At 47.8% G+C, this 8,951-nt stretch overlaps 3 non-coding genes across 3 annotated transcripts; all 3 read right to left on the bottom strand.

The window, feature by feature from the left end:
* Window positions 1-1,016: 1,016 nt before the first annotated feature.
* On the bottom strand, window positions 1,017-1,091 carry trnar-ccu (transfer RNA arginine (anticodon CCU)). The gene has a single exon. It is a non-coding gene; the product is annotated as a tRNA-Arg (tRNA).
* Window positions 1,092-2,417: 1,326 nt separating this feature from the next.
* Window positions 2,418-2,490, bottom strand: trnak-cuu (transfer RNA lysine (anticodon CUU)). Its single transcript has one exon. It is a non-coding gene; the product is annotated as a tRNA-Lys (tRNA).
* A 5,562-nt stretch (window positions 2,491-8,052) lies between these two features.
* On the bottom strand, window positions 8,053-8,125 carry trnak-cuu (transfer RNA lysine (anticodon CUU)). Its single transcript has one exon. It is a non-coding gene; the product is annotated as a tRNA-Lys (tRNA).
* Window positions 8,126-8,951: the final 826 nt, after the last annotated feature.

Below are 8,951 nucleotides of genomic sequence, written 5' to 3'. Positions count from 1 at the left end.
AACCTGCACCGCGTCCGTCCATCCCTGTTCTGGGAAGTTACCTAGTGGTTTGTGGTAGTGGTGAACTCTCGCTCCAATCTCATTTTACACGTTGCATTTCAGGAACCTGGATTGAAGGGTTGGTTTATCATGACAGCAAAATTGTGGCACAATATTAAATGGTCGCTTGAAAGTTAAAGACAACATTGTCACACAACTAGCCTGCTGAAGTTCGAACCAGGGTCCTTCTATATATATCTATATGAGGTGAATGTGATAACCACTACAGTATTGAAATTCCTGGGATTGAGGTTGTTATCCTTTGCTGCTCCTTTTTTCTCTGAATATTTCTCTTTGTTTCACAGGCAAACCCCAGCTCTGAATTCCTCTTTCCATTTCACTGAACTTGTCCCACATTCCCACTCTCACCGGCAAAACAACATTTTAACACCGTCTCTTAAACTACCAGGTGTAAAGCCAGCTGTGAGGGACGTGAAAACCACAAAATAAATCCTCTGACTATAAGCGCACTTCCTCAGTGAGAACCGCTTTCATTCCCCCCAACACACGGTTAGAGTTTCAGTCCCGATCATTGAAACAATTGTCTTTTAGCCTGTGGGTCAACCCCAATCACTCGCCCACCAGGGGTCGCTAAAGAACTGTGCTGGAGTTTTATCCAAACTTTTATAGAAGTTCCTCATGACATGAAAGTAATTTTATTGAATTATAACTCATATGAATCCAGTCTGGACAATAGATGATCATTTCAATCAGTTTCATTTCTGGATAACCTTCTTTTGCAGAATGAAAGCAGTTGCTGGTGAGAGAGAGTGGAAAGTTGAAGGATTTATTTTGTGCTTTGGACGTGTTGAGGTGGTAGCCACATGTGATTTTTCAGATTGCATTTTAAGAGTGTAGTTTAAAACGTTAATAGGTTGTGAGAGCAGGAATTTGGTGCAAGTTTAGTTGAATATCAGGGAAATTCAGAGGTGGGGCTGGATCTGTCGAATGGTGGATAGGTGTTTAAAAGGAACAGTCACCCAACGTGGGGCTCAAACCCACAACCCTGAGATTAGGAGTCTCATGCTCTACCAACTGAACTAGCAGTTGGTGGTGTTCCCATCTATCTGCTACCCTTGTCCTTCTAGATGGTAGTGATCATGAGTTTGGAAGGTGCTGCCTAAGGAGCCTTGGTGAGTTCCTGCAGTGCATCTTGTAGATGGTACACACACTGCTGCTACTGTGCGTCGGTGGTGGAGGGAGTGAATGTTTGTGGATGTGGTGCCTATCAAGCAGGGCTGCTTTTCCCTGGATGGTGTCCAGCTTCCTGAGTGTTGTGTGAGCTGCGCTCATCCAGGCAAATGGGGAGTATCCCATCACACTCCTGACTTGTGCTTTGTAGATGTTGAACAGCCTTTGGGGAGTCAGGAGGTGAGTTACTCAGCGCAGAATTCCCAGCCTCTTATCTGCTCTTGTAACCTCAGTATTTATATGGCTGGAACAGGTCAGTTTCTGGTCAATGGTAACCCCCAGGATGTTGATAGTGGGCGATTCAGTGATGGTAATGCCAGTGAACATCAAGGGGAGATGGTTGGATTGTCTCTTGTTGGAGATGGTCATTGCCTGGCACATGTGTAGCATGGATGTTACTTACTACCCTTCAGCCCAAGCCTGAATATTGTCCTGCACACAGCAAATGTATCTCGAAAATCCTGCGATTGAGAAGCTGTCATCTTTTCAGCTCAATTTTCCTGAAATATTTATCTTTGTTTCAAAGATGAATTCCTCTCACTTTTCTCTAAGCTTGATACCACTTTCCTGCCCTCACCGGCAAACCCACATTTACATCCCGTCTCCTAAACTACCAGGTGTAAAGCCAGCTGTGAGGGACAGTTCACCACATGAAAAACCACAGAGTAAATCCTAGCGCTATAACCGCCCTCCCTCAGTGAGAACCGCTTTCATTCCCCCCAACACACGGTTAGAGTTTCAGTCCCGATCATTGAAACAATTGTCTTTTAGCCTGTGGGTCAACCCCAATCCCTCGCCCGCCAGGGGTCGCTAAAGAACTGTGCTGGAGTTTTATCCAAACTTTTATAGAAGTTTCTCATGAAGCGAAAGTAATTTTATTGAATTATAACTCATATGAATCCAGTCTGGACAATAGATGATCATTTCAATCAGTTTCGTTTCTGGATAACCTTCTTTTGCAGAATGAAAGCAGTTGCTGGTGAGGGAGAGTGAAAAGTTGAAGGATTTATTTTGCGCTTTGGACGTGTTGAGGCGGTAGCCACATGTGATTTTTCAGATCGTATTTTAAGAGTGTTGTTTAAAACGTTGACAGCAGGAATGTGGGGCAAGTTTAGTTAAATATCAGGGAAATTCAGAGGCGGGGCTGGATCTGTAGAATGGTGGATAGGTGTTTAAAAAAAATTATTCGCCCAACATGGGAGTCGAACCCACGACCTTGAGATTAAGAGTCTCACGCTCTACCAACTGAGCTAGCTGGGTCCGAAAGAAACTTTTGTCCTTATCACTTATAACAGTGACATTGGTTTGTCACCAGGCTTCTATCTGTCAATACGTCACACAGCGTCTGCCGAGAGGAATACAGTTGACGTTTTGAGCCCGTATGACACTTCATCAGAACTAAGGACATGGACAAATGGGGTGAAATATAAGCTGGTAGAGGGGGGGTGGGACAGGTAGAGCAGCATTTGGGGGCCAGTGGTAGGTGGAGGCAAAGAAGAGATGTCATAGACACAAGGACAAAGAGGTGTTGACGGTGGTGATATTATCTAAGGAATGTGCTAATGGGGACATTAAGGGTAGCAAGCTAGTGGCAGATGGCCCTAGTGGGGGTGGGGTGGGGGGTAGGGATCGAAATGGGCTAAAAGGTGGAGATAAAACAATAAATCGAAATAAATTTTAACATAGGTGGGAAAAGAAAGATATATTTTTAGAAAATTATAAATTATTGGAAAAAGGGGGATTGGAAAGGGGGTGGGGATGGAGGAGAGAGTTCAAGATCTAAAATTGTTGAACTCAATATTCAGTCCGGAAGGCTGTAAAGTGCATAGTCGGAAGATGAGGTGCTGTTCCTCCAGTTTGCGTTGAGCTTCACTGGAACATTGCAGCAGGCCAAGGACGGACATGTGGGCATGAGAGCAGGGTGGAGTGTTGAAATGGCAAGCGACAGGGAGGTCTGGGACATGCTTGCGGACAGACCGAAGGTGTTCGCAAAGCGGTCACCAAGTCTGCGTTTGGTCTCTCCAATGTAGAGGAAACCACTTTGGGAGCAGTGAATGCAGTAGACTAAATTGAGGGAAGTGCAAGTGAAATAGTGCTTCACTTGAAAGGAGTGTTTGGGCCCTTGGACGGTGAGGAGAGGGGAAGTAAAGGGGCAGGTGTTGCACCTTCTGCGGTTGCATGGGAAGGTGCCATGGGAAGGGGGTTGAGGTGTAGGGCATGACGGAGGAGTAGACCAGGGTGTCCCGGAGGGAACGATCCCTGCGGAATGCTGCCGGGGGAGGTGAAGGGAAGATGTGTTTGGTGGTGGCATCATGCTGGAGTTGGTGGAAATGGCGGAGGATGATCCTTTGAATGCAGAGGCTGGTGGGGTGATAAGTGAGGACAAGGGGGACCCTATCATGGTTCTGGGAGGGAGAGGAAAGTGTGAGGGCAGAAGCGCGGGAGATGGGCCAGACACGGTTGAGGGCCCTGTCAATCACCGTGGGTGGAAAACCTCGGTTAAGGAAGAAGGAGGACATGTCAGAGGAACTGTTTTGGAAAGTGGCATCATCAGAACAGATGCGACGGAGGCGAAGGAACTGAGAGAATGGGATGGAGTCCTTACAGGAAGCGGGGTGTGAGGAGCTGTAGTCGAGGTAGCTGATTTCTTGAACTAATTTCTTGCTATCTTGACTCCATTCTCTCTCCCCTTGTCCAGTCTCTTCCCACCTACATCCGCGATTCCTCTCACACCCTACATCACAACAACAATTTCCATTTCCCTGGCCCTAACCGCCTCCTCTTCACCACGGACGTCCAATCCCTCTACACCTCCATCCCCCACTGGGATGGGCTCTCCACTTCTTCCTTGAACAGAGGCCCAAACAATCCCCATCCACCACTACTCTCCTCCGTCTGGCTGAACTTATTCTCTCACTGAACAATTTCTCGTTAAACTCCTCTCACTTCCTCCAAATAAAAAGTGTGGCTATGGGTACCCGCATGGGCCCCAGTTATGTCTGTCTCTTTATGGGGTATGTGGAACATTCCTTGTTCCAGTCCTACTCCGGCCCCCTCCCACAACTCTTTCTCCGGTACATCGATGATTACTTCGGTGCTGCTTCGTGCTCTCGTCTGGATCTGGAAAAATTTATTAATTTTGCTTCCAATCTCCACCCCTCCATCATTTTCACATGGTCCATCTCTGACACTTCCCTTCCCTTCCTTGACCTCTCTGTCTCAATTTCTGGTGATAGACTGTCCACCAACATCCATTACAAGCCTACCGACTCCCACAGCTACCTCGACTACAGCTCCTCACACCCTGCTTCCTGTAAGGACTCCATCCCATTCTCTCAGTTCCTTCGCCTCCGATGCATCTGTTCTGATGATGCCACTTTCAAAAACAGTGCTTCTGACATGTCCTCCTTCTTCCGAGGTTTTCCACCCACGGTGGTTGACAGGGCCCTCAACTGTGTCCTGCCAACCTCCTACGCATCCGCCCTCACACCTTCCTCTCCCTCCCAGAATCATGATAGGGTCCCCCTTGTCCTCACTAATCACCCCACCAGCCTCAGCGTTCAAAGGATCATCCTCCGCCATTTCCGCCAACTCCAGCATGATGCCACCACCAAACACATCTTCCCTTAATCCCCCCGGCGGCATTCCGCAGGGATCGTTCCCTCCGGGACACCCTGGTTCACTCCTCCATCACCCGTACACCTCAACCTCCCACGGCATCTTCCCATGCAACCGCAGAAGGTGCAACACCTGCCCCTTTACTTCCCCCCTCCTCATTGTACAAGGGCCCAAACACTCCTATCAAGTGAAGCAGCATTTCACTTGCACTTCCCTAGCTCGTCCTGCTTTCTACCCTTAATGTCCCCATTAGCACATCCTTTAGATAATATCACCACCGTCAACACCCCTTTATCTTTTTGTCTATGACATCTCTTCTTTGCCTCCATCTATCACTGGCCCTCTATCCAGCTCTCCTGTCCCATCCCCTTCTACCAGCTTATATTTCACCCCATTTCTCCATTTCCTTAGTTCTGTTGAAGGGTCATACGGACTCGAAACGTTAACTGTGTTCCTCTCCGCAGACGCTGTCAGACCTGCTGCGTTTTTCCAGCTATTTTTGTTTTTGTTTCAGATTTCCCAGCGTCCGCAGTATTTTACTTTTATTCTATTTGTCAATGGTTTGGATGAGTGACCAGCGAAGGAGAGATATCAATTTGCTAAGGGTTACAGTTAGGGCTGTAAAGGGGAAGACACTCTCGGTATCGGAGTATGGACAATACTGCACGGAGAGAGAGAGAGAGAGAGATAGAGAGCCAATAAGCCAGGGCTGAAACTATATCCTTTCACATTTAACCACAGGCAGGAGTTGAATGCGATTGCGTACGTGGACTACCCCCAGTGAAGTGACTATTCTCTTTTACCTCGTTGTGTGAAAGGTCCCCAGTTTGATCCTGGGCAGGAGACATCCTGTGACAGCTTTATCTTTCTACCTCGAGTAACCCGTTCAAAGTCCCAGCACATTTTTTGCTGCCGTGACAACCAACACTTCAACCACCCCCCCAGAAGGGATAGGCGGACAAACTTGCCCGAATCGGCCTTGCAGTGTTTTAAAAAGGGGTGGGGGGAGGGATTCCGACGTCGCTGGTGCCAGTGTCACCGATTCTCACTGGGACTCGATTTGAAAACCTGGCGCTGATTTTACAGTCCGGGCGAATTCCTAAAACGCGAGGTGCAAAGCGAGAGAAGAGCGGCCCTTCACCACACACACACACACACACACAAAGCAGGACATTCCCTCCGAGAGCGGGAACGTGGCGCAGGTTTTGTTAAACGACGGGGAAATTGAGTTGCTGGCTGAGAAGAGGAGGTGCTTCAGAAAGGGAAGCATTTAACCAACCTGGGGGCTCCAGCCCACAACCCGGCAGCTGAAGGCCTCAGGCTCTATCAGCTGAGCTAACCAGGCATTGGAAAGGCAGGCTGGCGTTAACACTTATTGCGGGTGAGATTCTTTGATCTGTCCCCGGCACAGATATATCTGTAAACGCTGGGCAAGAAGGAGCAGCAGAAAGTTATCAACGGGTTTGCTAAGGGCACTAAGCTAGTGTCACGGTAACCTGTCTAGACTAGACTAGACTAGCCGGCAACGCTGCGGGGGAAATAAATAAACGACAGGTCTTTCTACAGCAACAGAAACCGCTGGAAAGATCTCGGCGGGTCTGGCAGCATCTGTGGAGAGAGAGAGAGAGAGAAACAAAGAGTTAACGTTTCGAGTCCGTACGACCCTTCCTCGGGGCTCCGAAACCCCACCTGGTTCGCTAATGCCCCTTTAAGGGGCCTGGCCCTCCATGTGACTCCAGACCCACGGCAACGGTGCGGTTGGCTCTCAAATGCCCTCTGAACAAGGGGGCGATGAGGGATGGGCGGCCTAGCCAGCGACGCCCACATCCCACAAACGAATGAAAGCAAAAAAATAAACCAGCTGGGCTCTTCCATCATGGTGGGCTCTTGTTCCAGATTTCCAGCGCCTGCAGTATTTTGCTTTTGTCCAAGTCTTTCTGCAGCCTCGCCGCCTCTCCTGAAGCACTTTGCCTTCAGGCTTGTCTACCTGGTATGGAACGTAGATTATAAACATCACACAATTGTATAGTATTTGAGGCAGGCCGGTGGGGGGGCGGCTGGTTATAGGGAGTAATTAGTATTATTACTTTGCGGCGGACTGAATTGGCGCCCGAGCTGGCAACCTGGCTTCTTCCCGCGGTTCCCAATCCCGGCCAGGTCCGCTCCAGCTGCCGAGTCTCTCCTCGGGTTGAACTGAAACCTGCACCGCGTCCGTCCATCCCTGTTCTGGGAAGTTACCTAGTGGTTTGTGGTAGTGGTGAACTCTCGCTCCAATCTCATTTTACACGTTGCATTTCAGGAACCTGGATTGAAGGGTTGGTTTATCATGACAGCAAAATTGTGGCACAATATTAAATGGTCGCTTGAAAGTTAAAGACAACATTGTCACACAACTAGCCTGCTGAAGTTCGAACCAGGGACCTTCTATATATATCTATATGAGGTGAATGTGATAACCACTACAGTATTGAAATTCCTGGGATTGAGGTTGTTATCCTTTGCTGCTCCTTTTTTCTCTGAATATTTCTCTTTGTTTCACAGGCAAACCCCAGCTCTGAATTCCTCTTTCCATTTCACTGAACTTGTCCCACATTCCCACTCTCACCGGCAAAACAACATTTTAACACCGTCTCTTAAACTACCAGGTGTAAAGCCAGCTGTGAGGGACGTGAAAACCACAAAATAAATCCTCTGACTATAAGCGCTCTTCCTCAGTGAGAACCGCTTTCATTCCCCCCAACACACGGTTAGAGTTTCAGTCCCGATCATTGAAACAATTGTCTTTTAGCCTGTGGGTCAACCCCAATCACTCGCCCGCCAGGGGTCGCTAAAGAACTGTACTGGAGTTTTATCCAAACTTTTATAGAAGTTTCTCATGAAGCGAAAGTAATTTTATTGAATTATAACTCATATGAATCCAGTCTGGACAATAGATGATCATTTCAATCAGTTTCGTTTCTGGATAACCTTCTTTTGCAGAATGAAAGCAGTTGCTGGTGAGGGAGAGTGAAAAGTTGAAGGATTTATTTTGCGCTTTGGACGTGTTGAGGCGGTAGCCACATGTGATTTTTCAGATCGTATTTTAAGAGTGTTGTTTAAAACGTTGACAGCAGGAATGTGGGGCAAGTTTAATTAAATATCAGGGAAATTCAGAGGCGGGGCTGGATCTGTAGAATGGTGGATAGGTGTTTAAAAAAAATTATTCGCCCAACATGGGACTCGAACCCACGACCTTGAGATTAAGAGTCTCACGCTCTACCAACTGAGCTAGCTGGGTCTGAAAGAAATTCTTGTCCTTATCACTTATAGCAGTGACATTGGTTTGTCACCAGGCTTCTATCTGTCAATACGTCACACAGCGTCTGCCGAGAGGAATACAGTTGACGTTTTGAGCCCGTATGACACTTCATCAGAACTAAGGACATGGACAAATGGGGTGAAATATAAGCTGGTAGAGGGGGGGTGGGATAGGTAGAGCAGCATTTGGGGGCCAATGGTAGGTGGAGGCAAAGAAGAGATGTCATAGACACAAGGACAAAGAGGTGTTGACGGTGGTGATATTATCTAAGGAATGTGCTAATGGGGACATTAAGGGTAGCAAGCTAGTGGCAGATGGCCCTAGTGGGGGTGGGGTGGGGGGTAGGGATCGAAATGGGCTAAAAGGTGGAGATAAAACAATAAATCGAAATAAATTTTAACATAGGTGGGAAAAGAAAGATATATTTTTAGAAAATTATAAATTATTGGAAAAAGGGGGATTGGAAAGGGGGTGGGGATGGAGGAGAGAGTTCAAGATCTAAAATTGTTGAACTCAATATTCAGTCCGGAAGGCTGTAAAGTGCCTAGTCGGAAGATGAGGTGCTGTTCCTCCAGTTTGCGTTGAGCTTCACTGGAACAATGCAGCAAGCCAAGGACGGACATGTGGACATGAGAGCAGGGTGGAGTGTTGAAATGGCAAGCGGCAGGGAGGTCTGGGTCATGCTTGCGGACAGACCGAAGGTGTTCGCAAAGCGGTCACCCAGTCTGCGTCTGGTCTCTCCAATGTAGAGGAAACCACTTTGGGAGCAGTGAATGCAGTAGACTAAATTGAGGGAAGTGCAAGT

Source organism: Cetorhinus maximus, unplaced genomic scaffold (genome assembly GCF_964194155.1).
Source record: "Cetorhinus maximus unplaced genomic scaffold, sCetMax3.hap1.1 HAP1_SCAFFOLD_744, whole genome shotgun sequence".
NCBI classification, from domain to species: Eukaryota; Metazoa; Chordata; class Chondrichthyes; order Lamniformes; family Cetorhinidae; genus Cetorhinus; species Cetorhinus maximus.
The sequence above is the reverse complement of the archived record's forward strand: the minus strand, read 5'-3'. Positions and strand labels throughout refer to the sequence as shown.